The sequence below is a fragment of the Gossypium raimondii genome, chromosome 8 (assembly GCF_025698545.1).
Source record: "Gossypium raimondii isolate GPD5lz chromosome 8, ASM2569854v1, whole genome shotgun sequence".
Classification (NCBI taxonomy): Eukaryota; Viridiplantae; Streptophyta; class Magnoliopsida; order Malvales; family Malvaceae; genus Gossypium; species Gossypium raimondii.
This window is the reverse complement of record NC_068572.1, coordinates 35370503-35387678: the sequence shown is the minus strand read 5'-3', so window position 1 is coordinate 35387678 and position 17176 is coordinate 35370503.

Genomic DNA, 17176 nt, shown 5'->3' with positions numbered 1-17176 from the left:
TATATATAAATGATGACTGCTGCATAACTGAATATTGATGTATTGTGAGGCTTGTTGTGTTGATATGAAAATGCATAAAATGTTTGGCGTATTGTGTGTCTTGTTTGAATAGTAGTGTTGGTAGAATACTTGTGTATGTAATGCATGTGTATGAATTATGCAGATTTGTGGAGGGTTGTTGAAATGTGATTGAAATGAAAAACGGAAAAGGGAATATGATATGTGATTTGCCTTCGATATGACATGTAAATGCAAACTATGAATAATGAGCGCCTCGAATTTGTGGGGGAACATGTAAGTGCCCAAATTAACAAGGAGGATTTGCGAAGGTTCGGGCAAACTATATCGAAAATAAATGTATATATATGATATATGGGTTTGCGGAGGTTTGGGCAGACTGGACGGAGAAAGGTGTGCACCAAGATATGAGAGCCTTTTAGTGGAACGTAAAGGATTTTACGGAGTTGGAGGCTTTAAGATGTATGAATTAATGCAAGTCCATGGCCATGTCAAGATCCAAAGAGCTCTACGAAGTAGTTCACATTATCAATTTGCTCGACTTACCGAGGTGGCATATTCTAGTGGAGGTCCGTGAGATAACGTCGCATATGGGAATCCATGTATGTGTGTTCCCTTCTATGTCTCCGCAAATATAGGATCCTCTTGAAAGGTTCGCCAAGAATAATCTATCTATTAATGCGAGTCCGTATGTGCAAGATATGATAGTCTGTCAGGACTATCTTACGTGTATGACTCCAAAATAGGGAATTCACTTTTAAGTATTCGCCTACATGCTATCTATTTCTAAAAGTAGACCACTATAAATGATAGAGGCACGATACGACGATCTGCCAAATTTGTCTGCTTGATTAAGATGTGTTGGTTTTCTTTAATAACTCGTGTAGTGGTCTTCCTTATGAATCTGCTGGTATGTTTCGCAAAGCATGAATCCGTAAACTTGGGTCTGAAATAGGAATCCATGAGGATCGTAATACTAATTTGATCCCATTGGGAGAAGTCACTAATAATAATCCGCAACAGGAACTATCTGCTAAGATCTATCTTATTTGGTTATCTATATTTATCTGAGGCAAAAGTTGATATGGGAATCATCTATGGGTTTTCTTTCATAAGTCTGCAAGTAAGAATCTACAAATATTTACTTTTAAGGAAGTAGTTACATATGGGTCCGCATAGGCAACTCATGAAGATAGAGTTCGTAATAATCTGCTTAGAGGTAAAATGTTTATCTGCATTATGATATTACATCTGCAAAGTCTCGTCAGTGGAAGATTTTTATGTGCAAGGCTTTGATAGCTGAATATGAAATCTCTTGTTTTGAAGTCATCCATAATAGATCAAAGGCAGTCAGTAAGATGAATTGTTCTCTAGGATGCGTAAGTAAATAAGGGATGGTGTTTTGAGGATAACGTACCAAGTACAAGTGAGTCAGCCTATATGACGTAGATACTACAACAATGAGATTGGTGAACCATCCTAATACAAACAGTTAGAATTTAATTCTAAATCACGAAGTGCCAACTTATTAGCATTTTGTTGATGCAAGGTATGGATAACTCACTAAGTTCATTTGAACTTACATATGTGTCATTATGTATTGTAGGTATTAAGGGAAATTCGAGAGTTCACGAAGGGACCAGGCCAGAAACCGTCATGCTTAGGCAGAATTGCTTCTTGTTGTAACATGCATATAATGGGGCAATCTAGAGGCAAAGTCTCAGGGTCAGGCATGAGTTGGAATTATATAGGTCTATAGGATACATTTCTAAGATCAAATAAAACTGTATGCATATGAAAGCTACTTTGTAAAATATAATTGTATTAAATTCATATTGTTGGAAAAGTTGGTTATCGATTCGTATTATAAATATTATTGGAAATTAATTAACCTGTTAATGAATGTGTTAGTGAAAACTTGAAATTTTGGAGCATAGCACCCTGTAGCCTGGATCCTACGATTGGGTCGAGTATGGGGCATTACAAATTTCATTCGTCTCAGCTAGTATAATTTTTTTCAAATATAATTTTATTATTTATTATTTATTTTGGATTTGTTGCATGATTGATTTTTATATGTATAGTATGGGATCATCTTATTGTTTAATTTATGGAATACCATTTTTTTGTTTGTTTCTTTTGAGTTTGTTTAATGATAGATTGTATTTATGAAGCTTATTAAGAAATATTTTATATAATTGATGATTTTTATATTTAAAATTTATTTAATCTCATTATTTGATATTTGTAAATATTTTTATATGCATTTACAAATATTTTTAAAAAATAATGATAAATATGGAATGGTACACTGAAACAGACAAAAATTGGTATGTACAAGTACCGATATAAGTAAAGAAACAATATGTCCACTAGTACGATATTGTAATGCCCTAAAATTTTCGATATAGTAAGTGATGTAATTCCAGGACCCGCTACATTGAAATTTTGAAAAAAGTAAAAAAAAAAGGTTTAAAGGAATTATAATGATTTATGGTTGGTGTTAGAATTAAGTGACCGAATCCTTATTTAAATAAATACGATCGTAAAATAAAATAAAAGTAAAATCCATATAAAACTACACTTCTTTTATTTTATTTTAGAATAAGGTTTTTAAACCTTATTAAACTCCATTTATTTGATATTGATTAGAATAAGGTGTTTCAATCTTACTACACTCCTATTAGAATATTGTTTTACAAGTCTATAAATAGACATAGTCTAGTCCTCTTGTAATCATTTGAATTCGACATATTGAATTTTCTTTTCCTCTATCCGTGGTTCTTTTTTCCCGAAAGGGTTTCCACGTAAAAATCTGCGTGTTCTTTATTTTTCTTTCTCTTTTCTTTGCAATATATTGTTATTACCGATATTCTATTTTTACAAATTGGTATCAGAGCTTTCGGGTTGTTTATCTCAATCATGGTAATGGCATCTTTGAAGTATGAAATTTTGCTGTTGGATCGCAACACCAAATTTGCGTTGTGACAGATAAAGATGCAGGCAGTTCTTGTACAGATGGACTTCAAGGAAGCCTTGCTAAGGGTATATAAGATGCCTTCGACATTGACAGAGGATGAGAAGAAGCGTAAGGATCGAAAGGTGTTAACATAGTTACATCTGCATTTGTCTAATGAAATTTTAAAGGATGTGATAAAGGAGAAGACCACCGCTGCATTATGGAAGAGGCTGGAACAAATATGTATATCGAAAACTCTAACCAGGAGGAAGGTGCGTCTGTCCACGAACAATTAACAGTGTTTAACGAAATTCTCTCAAGCTTGGAGGCCATGGAGGTTCAGTATGATAAGGAAGATCTAGGGTTGATTCTACTTTGTTCGTTACCCCCGTCTTATTCAACCTTTAGAGACATGATTTTATATAGCAGTGAGTCTCTCACAGTTGATGAGGTTTATGATTCTTTGACCTCGTATGATAAGATGAAACATCTTCTGGTTGAAATTGACTCTCAGGGAGAGAGTCTCATTGTTTGTGGGAGACAAGATCGGAATGCTAATGATGATCGTGGATTGACAAATGAACGAAACCATTGCGGTAAATCTAAGGGTAGATCGAAGTCTTTAAATAGAGGTAAAACTTGTAACTTCTGCAAGAAGAATGGACACATTAAATTTGAGTGCTATAAGCTATAGAACAAGATTAAAAGGGATGCTGCGAATCAAAAGGGAAAACAACCAGAAAATTCCAGTGAAGCTGATGTTGTAGAAGACTACAGCGATGGTGAACTTCTAGTCGCTTCTGTCAACAATTCTAAAGTGAACGAGGAGTGAATCTTTGATTCGGGTTGCACTTTCCACATGAGTCCCAATCGGGATTGGTTTACAACTTATGAAACAATGTCTGAAAGTGTTGTTTTGATGGGAAATAATCCTTCGTGTAAAAATCGTAGGTGTTGGAACAATTAAAGTTAATATCTTTGATAGAGTTGTTTTGATGGGAAATAATCCTTCGTGTAAAAATCGTAGGTGTTGGAACAATTAAAGTTAATATCTTTGATAGAGTTGTCAAAGCACTTAGTGACGTACGAAATGTTCCAAAATTGAAGAGAAATTTGATTTCGTTGAGTACTCTTGATTCAAAAGGGTACAAATACACAACTGGAAGTGGGGTTTTTGAAGATTTCCAAAAGTTCCCTCGTTGTGATGAAAGGGCAGAGCAAGACTACCAAGTTATATGTTCTGCAGGGTTCTACTGCAACTGTCGCTTCCTCTTCCTTGTCAGATGATGATATTACTAAACTTTTGCATATGTGCCTAGGGCATATGAGTGAGAATCATATGACATAATTGAGTAAAAGAGGACTTCTTGATGGGTAAGGAATTTGCAAAATGAAGTTTTGTGAGCACTGCATTTTTGAGAAGAAAAAGAGAGTTCGATTGACCAGAGGAACCCATAACATGAAGGGAATGTTAGAGTATATTCATTATGATCTGTGGGGGCCATCCAGAATGCCTTCGAGAGGTGGAGCTAATTATATGCTAATTTTTATTTATGATTTTTCCAGAAAAGTTTGGGCGTTCTTTTTGAAGCAACAAAGCGATGTGTTTTCCACATTTATGTCTTGGAAAATTATGATTAAAAAATAGATGGGAAAATAAATAAAATACCTCCGCACAGACAATGGCTTAGGGTTATGTTCTGATGAGTTTAGTAAAATGTGCAAGTCAGAAGGGATCGTGAGGCACTTGACAGTTCGTCATACTCCACAGCAAAACAACGTTACAGAACGAATGAGCAGAACGATTGTGGAAAAAGTTCGATGTATGTTGTCAAATGCCAACTTACCAAAGTTGTTTTGGGCCGAAGCAACCTCTACTGCATTTTTTTGATCAACCGATTTCCATCCGTTGCCATTAAGAAAAAGACTCCACAAGAGGTATGGTTTGGTAATCCTACTGACTATTCTGATTTAAATATCTTTGGATGTCCTGCGTATGCTCATGTTGATAATGGAAAATTAGAATCAAGATCCATTAAATGTGTTTTTTTTTGTTATAAAGTTGGTGTAAAAGGGTATAAGTTGCGGTGTCCTGAAAATAGAAAAGTTGTGATTAAAAGAGATGTTGTTTTTGATGAAACTGCTATGCTACCTAACTTATCTCTTAAAGATTCTTCCAATAAAGAAAATTAAAAGCAAGTGGAGCATCAGATTAGTCTAGAATCTACAACAGAGTCGACTCCTCAAGCTAGTACAAAAATTCAGAATAGAGTTACTTCTTCACCACGATACTTTGTTGCCAAAAACAGAACTAAAAGAGATATTAAACCTTCAAAGAAGTATGTTAAGATTGATCTAGTTGCTTATGCTTTAAATGTGGCTGAAAATATAGATGCAAACCAAGAGCCATCTAATTATTCTGAGGCAGTTAGCTGTGAAGACTCAGAAAAGTGGATGTTTGCTATGCAAGAGGAGATGAAATCACTCCACAAAAACAGAACATGGGATCTTGTGAAACTTCCTAAAGGTAAAAAGGTTGTTCGTTGTAAATAAGTGTTTAAAAAGAAAGAAGGGACTCCAGGAGTTGAAGAACTCAGATATAAAGCAATGCTTGTTGCAAAAGGTTACAATCAAATTCCAAGAGTGGACTTCACAGATGTGTTCTCCCCAGTTGTGAAGTATAGTTTGATTTGAGCTTTGCTTGGTATTGTGGCAATGTATGATTTGGAGCTTAAACAATTAGATGTAAAAACATACATTTTTGCATGGAGAACTTGATGAGGATATTTACATGCAACAACTAGAGTGTTTTACAGTCTTAAAAAAAGATGACTATGTTTGCTTGTTGAAAAAGTCCCTTTACAGTTTGAAACAATCACCAAGATAATGGTACAAGAGGTTTGATTCATTTATGACTTCTCATGATTTCAAAAGAAGTAGCTTTGACAATTATGTTTACTTTAAGAAAAACAGTGATGGTTCTTTTGTGTATCTACTCTTTTATGTTGATGACATGTTGATTGCAGCGAAAGAGAAATGAGAGATAAGAAAGGTCAAAGCCGAACTAAGTGAAGAATTTGAGATGAAAGATTTGGGACCAGCAAAGAAGATACTTGGTATGGAGAGTCTCAGAGATAGAAAATCAAGTAAATTGTACCTAAGTCAGAAGGGGTACATTGAGAAAGTTTTTTACAGGTTCAATATGTAGAGTGCTAAGCCTATTAGTACTCCTTTAGCAACCCATTTCAGACTTTCATTGGCTTTGTCTCCACAATCAGATGATGAGATTGAGTACATGTTACATGTTCCATACTTTAGTGCAGTGGGATCTCTCATGTATGCTATGGTTTGTTTACCTCTAGATTTATCATATGCAGTCAGTGCAACTAGCAGATACATGGCGAATCCCGGTAAAGAACATTGGAAAGTAGTTCAATGAATTTTAAGATACTTACGAGGTACTACTGATGTTTGCTAACAGTTTGGAAGAACTAGAGATGGAGTCATTGGGTATGTTGATGTTGATTTTGCTTGATACCTTGATAGAAGAAGATCTCTCACAAGTTATGTCTTTACAATCGGAGGTTGTGCAATAGTTGGAAAGCCATTTTGCAAACTACAATCGTTTTGTCTACCACTGAAGCTGAGTACATGTGGTTACTGAGGCTTGTGAAGAAGTCATTTGGTTGATGGGACTCTTTAGCGAACTCAATGAAGACCTTCAAATCAGTACAGTATTTTGTGACAGTCAGAGTGCCATCTTCCTTACAAAAGATCAAATGTTTCATGAGATAACAAAACACATTGATGTTCGGTATCATTTTGTTCGTGATATTATTGCTCGTGGTGATATTGTTTTGAGCAAAATCAGTACTCATGAAAATCCTGCAGATCTGATGACTAAGTTACTTCCTATAACCAAGTTTGAGCATTGTTTAGACTTGGTTGGTGTTCATTGTTCAAGTTAAAACCCTTAAGGGGTTTTATGGAAGAGGTGGAAAACTTATTCGTTGAGAGTTCACGATGAAGAACTTGTTCATTGAGAATTCGTGTCAAGGTGGAGATTGTTAGAATTCAGTGACCCGAATCCTTATTTAAATAAAATACAGTGGTAAAATAAAATAAAAGTAAAATCCATATAGAACTACACTTATTTTATTTTATTTTAGAATAAGGTTTTTTTTAAATCTTATTAAACTCCATCTATTTGATATTGATTAGAATAAGGTGATTCAATCTTACTACACTCCTATTAGAATATGGTTTTACAAGCCTATAAATAGACATAGTCTACTCCTCTTGTAATAATTCGAATTCAACATATTGAATTTTCTTCTCCTCTGCTCGTGGTTGTTTTTTCGAAAGGGTTTCCACGTAAAAATCTATGTTCTTTATTTTTTTTCTCTTTTCTTTGCGATATATTGTCATTACCAACATTCTATTTTTACAGTTGGAAATCAATGAAGAAAATTATAGATGTGAAAATGTAGAAAAAGACAAATGAAAAGTTGAAAAGTATGAAGATTAAAGTGTAAAGTGACCAATTAGAGAAATTATAGATTGATAATGATTTTTAATATTAAGATGACATGGGATATATATCATTATAAAGAAAAGCAAGTTTTGACTAAATTGAATAAAATAAAATTATAGGGACCAAATTGCAACATTTCCATATTTGGCCTAAAAGGATTAAAAATGCAATTTGCATGGTTGGATAGTTTTATGGACTTTTGTGATGTTTCACATTTGGTATTAATAAGTGAGGTGATAAAAGAAAAAAGCTAAAAGTGCAAATTCTCCATTAAAATATATTTTATACTTTTCAAGAGTATTATATTGAGAATTTATGAATTTTTTTATGTGCAGAGATGAGAAAATTGGTAGCCATAGATTTGAAAATTTTAAAGTAAGGAAAAAAATGCAAGCTACTCATTTAAATTGGGTTGACATGGACTAGAAAAAAATAGAGTGTTCGTCTTTCCTTGTTCCACCCCGCTATTGAAGACGAGAGATTTCTCTTCTCATTTCTTCATCCTCTCTCTTTCAAATCCAACATTAAAATCTCCGCTACCCAAGTGATTCATTTGTTAAAATTTTATAGAAAATCCACTTCTAGGCTTAGTTCCACTGTCATCTTCTTCACGAAAAAGCAAGGGGTTTCTTGAGCTAGAAAGAGAAAGTTTGAGTTCGTGTGAGAAAGTGAAGAACAAGATATGAAAGTGTATTTTGTTATCGTCGGTATGATTATCCAAGGTTATTTTATGAGTTTTTCATGAACATGATTTTGGGCATTATTTGTGTTATGTGTTGTTGGAGAAGAACAATTGACAAGTGGGAGTCTTAGGCTAGTAAAATAGAGAAATTTGTGGTTTGCTCTTTCAAAAGGAAGGTAAGTACTCAAGGAACCATCTTTACCTTGTATGGATTAAAATTGATATTCCTTATTGTAAATGGCTAGATGTTAAAAATGTGATTAAATATTAATATTCATAAGTAAAGGAAATAGTTTAATGAAATAAAAATAGAGATATGTATATGTTGTAGACTTGAACTAAAATGAGCTAATAAGTGACAACGTGTGGAAATATGGGAATGGGGTATAAGTACATTGTTAGACATTTTTTGGGTTACAGTAACCCAAATGCAAGTTATATTCAAGTAATAAAATCTCGAGAGTCCAAGGTCGGTCCACAGGGAAGTTGATTTGATCTTGATTATAAGTATTATGCTAAAACAAATATTTAACACTTATTTTGGAACGAGTATCGGAAATGAAGGTGGGAAAAAAACACTAGAAATAAAAATTAAAATCAATGCAAGAAATAAACTAAAAAAATACATGGAATAAAATGTGTTAAGGTTAGAGGATTCGCTCTTGATGTTATACTAAGGTTAAATTTTAGTACTAAATGCTATTACTCAATTAGAATCCACACAGAATGGAGGCTCCAATCATATAATCTAATAATTTATGTCCAATAATTAAACATATGAATCCATGAGTAAATGTATGTCCATCAAAGGAGTGTCCAATATGATTGTCCAACAAATCCGAAAGTTTAGCAAATGAATCCATAAGCAAAAGATGATGCAATATGGAAGTTCAACTATTTAAGTTTAGTCCAAAAATACAATATATGGTATTGTAATCTCTTGATAACTTCAAAACTTATAAAAAAAAGATTCAAATATTTATTATGACAGTTTTTATATGTCTACAACAAACCGATGTTAATTTATCCAAGCATTCATTGTGCCATCTATTGTCTATGGCAAATCAAAACTCTTACTTTACAAGCATGATTATGACAAGTGACTAATAATTAATTTTAGCTCAAATTATGAGTTTAGAATTTACCTTAATATATGCCAAGAGTTTCACCATTTCACCTCAACATTGAAAACTTACAATAACATAACAAAATTAAACAACTCAAACTTAGATAACAAAGACATATTAGATATAGGAAACTTGAGATTTTACAAGGATAAAGAAACAAATAAACACCAACAAGAAAATTATCTTGATCTCAACTCTAAGATGCCTCCTGTTCTAAAACTAAAGACTATTTATAGAGGTATGGGAAAAGGAAAATGACAATGCAAAGTTCTTGCTAATAATAAATTGCTAGGCCTATTTCTTTGTAATCTTTTGGAATCATTTTTCACATGTTATTTGATGACTTTTTTATCCAAGTTAATTGCTCTAAATGGGAAAAGTAAAAAAAAAAAGTTGATCAAATATCTGCATTTTGTACATTCACTGTATAATTTTCAACTTCAAACTCCAAGTATATTAAGAGATATGATCCAAACATGAAAATGCGTCAAAACTGTCCATTAATGTGGAACTTGTAACTTTCTATTTACTTTTGAATTTCTTCATAATGAATTTTGGCATTGATGTTCTAAGATTTGAATATATTTTCAAATTCCCTTTCTAAAAATATAAAATACACTCAAAATGAAGTCCCAGAGCTCAAAAAATGATTGAAACACTAAGAAGTGTTTCGGCTGGAAGTTCTCAATGTGTCCAAATTAAAAATTTTAAATCTTTCAGAATTTGACTGTCACACATCATCCTGGATCAGCTTTAGCCTTAGTGCTTTTAATCTCATGGTTCCATGTAGAGGTGCTCATGGGTCGGGCCAGGTTGGGCTGGGTTTGGGTCGGGTCTAAGTATGATATTAACATACTTTATGCTTGCCCAAGCCCGTCCCGGCCCGAAATCTGGGCCTAAAATTTTGCCCAAACCCGTCCATATTTACAAATGGCTAACCCAAGCCCGTTTTAAACCTGCCCATATTATTTTTATTTTTTAAAATATTTATATTATATTATATTATATTATTTAATAATTTATACATTCTTTTATTTATTGAAATTTTTTATATAGTCATCTTAACATTATTTTAATGTTTACATTAGAGTAGTATTATATATTTAGTATAGGTTTATTTTTTTAGTGTGTTCTAAATTGCATAATATAAAATATTATAAACTTAAAATAGGTCGGGTCGGGCTGGGCTAGGCTCGAGCCTTAAACGTTCAAGTCAGAGCCCAACCCATATTTTAAATGGACCTAATTTTTTTGCCCAAGCCCAATTTTCGGGCCTAATATTTTTGCCCAAACCTTCCCAAATTTTGGATGGGCCTTTGGGCTTGGGCGAGTAGCTCAAGCCATGAATAGGTCTAGTTCAATGTATTGACATCTTCTTCCTAAACTCGTTTTACCTGCAAATGCCACATGGAATATTTTATAAAACTAAATGTGTGAAAACACTAAAAACACCCGGTATTTACAATGCAAACATAGTCAAATAAACTAAAATAAATCTAAAATATATAAAAAACTCAAGAAACTAAGCAAATGTAAGTAAGATATAACCCAAATAATCATATGATGATGACTCATCATACATTGACTAGTATAATTAGAATTTGGAAAATTGAAATTTTATGAAATATAGAGTATAATGGAAAATTTTAATACTGAAATGACCAACAACTCTTTGAGCTTTTATAAATGTGTATTATGATAGGTCGAACTTATGAAAAATTATGAGTAAGAGTAATCGAGAATCAAATAATGGACATAAGAGTAAAAGAGTGCAAAATCTTGTATTAGAAAAAAAATGAATGGTTGCCAATGGATATTTATATGTGAACATAATATGTGGACATTACTTTGAGATGTATCAAGTGGCAACATGTGTGCATATGTGTATGAATGAATGTGTGAATATGTATGAAATTTCATATATGTGATTATGAATGTGTTATAAATGAAATTGAAATTGCTAGCTAAAGTTTTCCCTTATAAACTTAGAGAAGTAGTTTAGACATGATTGACATGCCAACATGGATTAGATACAGAGTTTTGTTTGAGGGCCAAGAGTTTTGGTTTAGCCTGGAACTCTATTTTGATCTGGAGGTTTGTACTTATTGGTGTTATATGGAGTTCTGGAGTTATGTGGTGATACTTGGATTTTTGATGTGTTACACTATAACATCCCTACTTTAAAGAAAAAGAGAAGAAGAACATTTATGGTAGAAGTATTTGAATAAGTGATCTATAAATAAATAGTAGTATAAGAAATTATGATCGTTTTTAAAGGAAATTGTCAGACATGAAAACATAGAGAATTATTAGTAGGAGCATGTGGTTAAGTTAAAAATTTGCTATTGAATTTAGGGACTAAATTGAATAAGTTGGGAAACTATAAGAACTAAAGTGCAAGTATTCCATTTTATTTTAATGGAAATGACTTAATGACAATCTTATCATTACTTAAAAACCAATGGTTTCATGATGGCTTTTAAATGATATTTTTATTAATATTTTAATAAGTAATAATATTTTATTAATTAATATTATAATATATAAAAAGAGAAAAGATGAAATCTTTCTCATCTTTCATTCTTTTCACGAAACCGAAAGGGAAAGAAAAAATTCTTTCATTATTTTCCTTCAAATTCAAGCTTAAGGTATGATTTTTCTTCAAAATTTTCATAGATTTTGAATCTTTGAAGCTTGTTTTATAGATATGTACCAATAGTTTTTATTTTTATCAAGTACTTTGAAAGTTTCCATTAAAGGACATTGAAGGAAGCTTAGAAAACTCAAGTGAAGCAGATATATTTTTGGATAGGAAATGATTAGAAAATGAGTTATAGCTTGTTAAAAGTGCGAAAATGAAATAAAAATGGATGGAAAGTTTACTTGGTACATTTGACCATGGTGAAGGGGAAGTAGAGAAAATTGGTCACTTTGTGTAATATTGATGCTAAATGATAGCTTGTGAAGCAATGAGTATTCTAGCGAAGACAGAATTGAAAACGGATAATTGAGTCGAAAGATATGCAAATTTCGGACTAGGAAACGTAAGTTGCCAACTTGATTAACCATGCATATTTAAGTTTTTTTTATTAGTTTTAGTATTAGAATGGATTCATGACATTGTTTCGTATTGAATTTATCCTATTGTAGCTAAAAGCGAAGTGAGCATCTTGAAGGAGAAAGGCAAAGAGAAGGAGTAAAGAGATTGAAACTTTGGTTTGTGCTAATATCTTATTTTCATTACATAAAGCATTAGAATATTTAGCTTACTATGGCTAGTTATATTAATTTTATTTTACTTTTATTAGTTTTGGATGAGTTTAATGATTTAGTTAATAATTATAAAATTAGTAAATTCATGGTTATGATTTGAATTTGAGTATTATGATTTTAGATGATTGAGCAAGAAAATGTTTAATATGTTTTGAATCGGAAGCCTAATTTTACATTAGGCGATATGTAATTTGAACATGAAACGATATTGCAATGAGAATTATATGAAGTTGGAATTGAAAAGGATTATGAAATTTGGTTTTTATCTCGTTACACTATGCTAGAATAAATCAGATATAGTTGGCATGCCATAGAGTCTTAATATTAAAGGATTTAGAACTCCCCAATTCCTAGAGGGTCGAGGGAGGAAAGGCCAAATTGGTGAGGTTTTGTTATTACTAGCCCCAATTCCTAGAGAGTCGTGGACTTCTTTGATAGCCATCATTGTCGAACAATTCGGGGTGACGGATTCGTGTATCTTGTTATGAGTCTAAACCTTAGTACGGGGTCTAAATTGAAAGAAAACAAAAATAAATTTTGAATTTATTTGAATTTCCATATTGTGCGAATGAAATTAATTACGTGATTTTGAATTTGATTAAAAAGTTTATTTTTTTATTCAATTTGTCAATATCAAAATATTCAAGTTTATTAATATTAGAATTTTCTTTTAATGTAATGTTATTAATGATATTTATAATCATGTTTTAATTTATTTCTATCAATTAATTTATGTTTAATACTTATGTAATGATTTTTATGATAGCACCACTGAGCATAAAATTTGCTCAGCGTATGATTTGTATATTTTTCCATGCGTGGGTAATTAGATTCAATCAGTCGTTCTAGCAACACCCGAATATCAACTCAAATAATGTTAGTGAAAAGTTTACTGTATAGTTTAAGTAAATGGCATGAGCCTAGACTTTTATATATATAGTATTGTGTCGTAAACTGAATTTAAATATTTTCGTTATGTTTTCTTTGCTAGTACTTTAAAACTAATGTTATGATGAAATAGTAAAGAGTAGAAATCTAGTTTATTGGTATGTTTGAGAAATCGAAGTGCTGAGAATTGATTTGGGAGATGATTTTAATATGAATATATTGTGAAATCTAAATTTTTGCAGGGGGTTTTTGCGTAAAATAAGCAAAAATGTTGTCGAAATTTTATAAAATAATTTTACCACTACATTTTCCTTTTAAAAAAATGGAAAAATAAGTTGCTTTGGCAACAAAATGTAACATTTTATATTTGGATCCATCAACTGGGTTGGGTATAAGGTGTCACATACTCCTTGGTCGGGTACGTTATGCGGACCACTGGGTATACACTACCTCTTTGGAGGCCCTCACGTTATCTAGAGTCCTGTTACCTTCGGGATTTGCACATACTATGTACACTTTTTGTTAGCCTTCGGTTCTTCCATTCATGTGCATTTTCTAAAGCCTTCAAGCTTAGAACTTCGATGCCCTTGATGTTGTGGAGATTAGCACTTGGTGCTCTTTGGTGTTTAGATGAATCCTGTGTATCTTTGTTTGTTCTACTAGTATTTACTAGGGGTTAAATGCTATAAAAAGAATGAAAATGTAAAATGGGAGAATAATGAAGACAATAAGAATCATGGAATGAATGCAAAGGGTTAATATGACTTGATGGTATGTTCTTTTAATTATAAGTTAATATTGAATCATAGGATTATCCATAATTGAGGAAAAACAAGATTGAATCTTATGTATATTAATCTAGTTAAGGAGAATTGGATTCGTGAAATGCTTAAAATGAGAAATCGAACTATGTTCTCCATAATTATAATCATATTGGAAATTTGTAATTGAGTAAACAAAGGTTAAATGTGCATTAACCCTTGTAAGAGCCACGATAAGTTGAGTTTTTACCTTGTTTACTTACTAAGAATTTATGCTTAATGCCTCATTGCTCATTGCACATAGGTAGGTTGTGTATTCTGAAGTTGAAGAGTATGTTTCAGAAGACTCCATCACCTTAGCAAAGTTGATGAGTATGTATCAATCTTTTTAGATTTGTCTCTTATAGTTTGTCACGTACTTAGTGTGTCAAGTATTTGTGTATGTATTAGTTCCATATGCCATCTTGTACTTGAAGATTTCCCATTATACATTAAGTTTGGAGACACATTTGAATATTGTTTAACTTGTCTATCTTATAATAATTTGCAAAGTATGCACACATAACTCTCCTTTTATATGAGCAATGTTAGGATAATGGAAGAAACTTGTTTGAATGTTTTTATGACTTATATTTGAATTTAAATGATTTTATCAAAATTGGGTTAAAATGATTTGAAACTCAATGCTATGATATGGTAGTATTTTGGAATGTTTTAGAGTGTTTTAGGGTTAATTTTCAATTACATGGATCTTAGTATTGCTACTTGGCCTCTTTGGTATCACAACAAGTCAAACCAAAAGCAAATTGCTACAATAATAGAGAGATGTATCACTACATTCCCCTACTTGTGTCGCAACCCCAATGCCTAGTCTAGGCCACTGTTTTGAGTTTTTGGGGTTCGGTTTATGTCACAAACACTTTTGGTCATCTCCAAACCACTTCAAAAATGATTTCAAAAATGATTTTAAATTATGTCTAAATTCTTTAGATTGATTTAAAACTTGGTTAGGTGATTTTATTAAAAAATATTTTAGATGTTGAAGTGTTAAATTATTTCAAGATTTTTGTTTGTTCATACTCTAGTAGTATCTCCCATTCGTATTGGTTGTTGGGACGGGTGAAGGGTGTTGTAGGTACCGATTCCTTTGCTTTAAATTTAAGACATTACTTGCATGAGATTTCCCTCATAATAATGCCCTCTAATTTATCATCTTTAAATTTATCTCATGCTAGTAACTTTAGAAATTTTCTTATAATGGCAATCAAACATTTCTTTAATGCATCTATCGCTTCATAATCAACAAAATTAGTAACCACTTTCTTAGATTCTAATAATGGATTATCTTTTATACACCTATCATGTTCTATGAGTGTAGATTTACCAATCATGTCGCTTTTACCATCTGCCTCTATATGTTTTCAACATATCAGATTGTTTAAAGTTTCCTTATAAGTTTTCTTAACCTTTCTTTTAAAAATAGTAGTGTACTTTGGGTTTTGAGATCACCATATTCACATTCGTTCCATGTCTTATTTGAAATGTAACACCCCTCACTCGATTCGATCGCCGAGTCTGAGCTACATGATGCTATAGTCATTGTCGAAACTGTTGGAAAATGTACTCATATTGTAGTAAACATGTAATTGTTTTCTATATATTTGAACAATGAATAAATAATGTAACACTCCAAAATTGGGGTTAGAAGAATTATCGTCTTTTGGTCAGGGTCAGTGGATCAGATGGATCTTTAAGCGAGTTTCTACATTTTAAAGAAAGAATGAGCCTAGTGTTTTAGTTGTTAAATGTCAATTTTCCTTTGGTCTCGGGTTCGAGTTCTCGTGTGCGCTAAGTGGGAATGGTTTAATTCTTGTTTTTGGTCTCAATTTCTTTAAATAAATAAATTCGATTGGTTTGTTAAGGATTAATTAAATTATTTTAATTTATCTAGTTATTTTTTAATTTGTTTTAATTTTATTAATTTTTAATTTTTTTAAAACCCCAAAAGTCTTTAACGTTCCCCATCTTTCTTGTCAGTCTTTCTTCTCTCAATTTTCTTTGATTTTCATTTGTTTTTCTTTGTTTCTTATTTTTGCTCTGTTTGGTTCTCCAATTTTTATTCTTTTTTATTTTTACATCATTGACAATTGCTATCTTTTAGAAGTTTTGGTTGTTCTCCCATTTTTCGTTCCATCAAGTGTTGAATTAGGTGAAGGTAAGTGTTGTTAAGTTAAGTTTAACGTTAGTTTATCCGTTTCTTTTAGGTATGATTTCGATCAAAACCTTGATGAGTTTTGTGCGCTCTTAGACTAAATTTCAGGTCGGGTTATTGAAGGTGCTTGGTTGATTCGTAGTGTTTGGAAGCGTAATTCAAGTTTGTGCTCTTAAACACATGTAATTAGGAATGATTTCTTGCTGATTTTTATGATTCGTAGCAATTTTTGGAGTGGTTTCGGAGCTACATGGGCGTGTTTCACACGCGAGTAGTCCATATGACCTTGTGCTGTAGAAAATTAGGTTAATTTCCTCTGTTGGGGAAATTAGTCATTCGCACACGGGCGTGTGACTCAATCACACGATCGTATTATCACTGCCACTCGAGCATGTCATACAACCATATGGACATGTCTTCCCTGCTCCTTAGAATGTGTAATTTTGTCACACGAGCATAGAGAGTTACACAGTCTGGCCACATGGTCTGGACCCTTCCACACGGCCTGGCCACGCGGCCGTGTGGTCCTTTTTTTACTACCTATTTGTGAAATGGCTAATTGTATTCCTTGAGTAATCTTTTACTCGTTTTAGCCTCTGTAGGAGTGTTTAGGTCACCATTACTGTTCGAGAAAGGTCGAGTAAGGGGTATATTTGATTGAATTTGTTTATGTATAAGAATGTGTATGATTTAACTGTAATATTTTCATGAGTGCTTAAAGG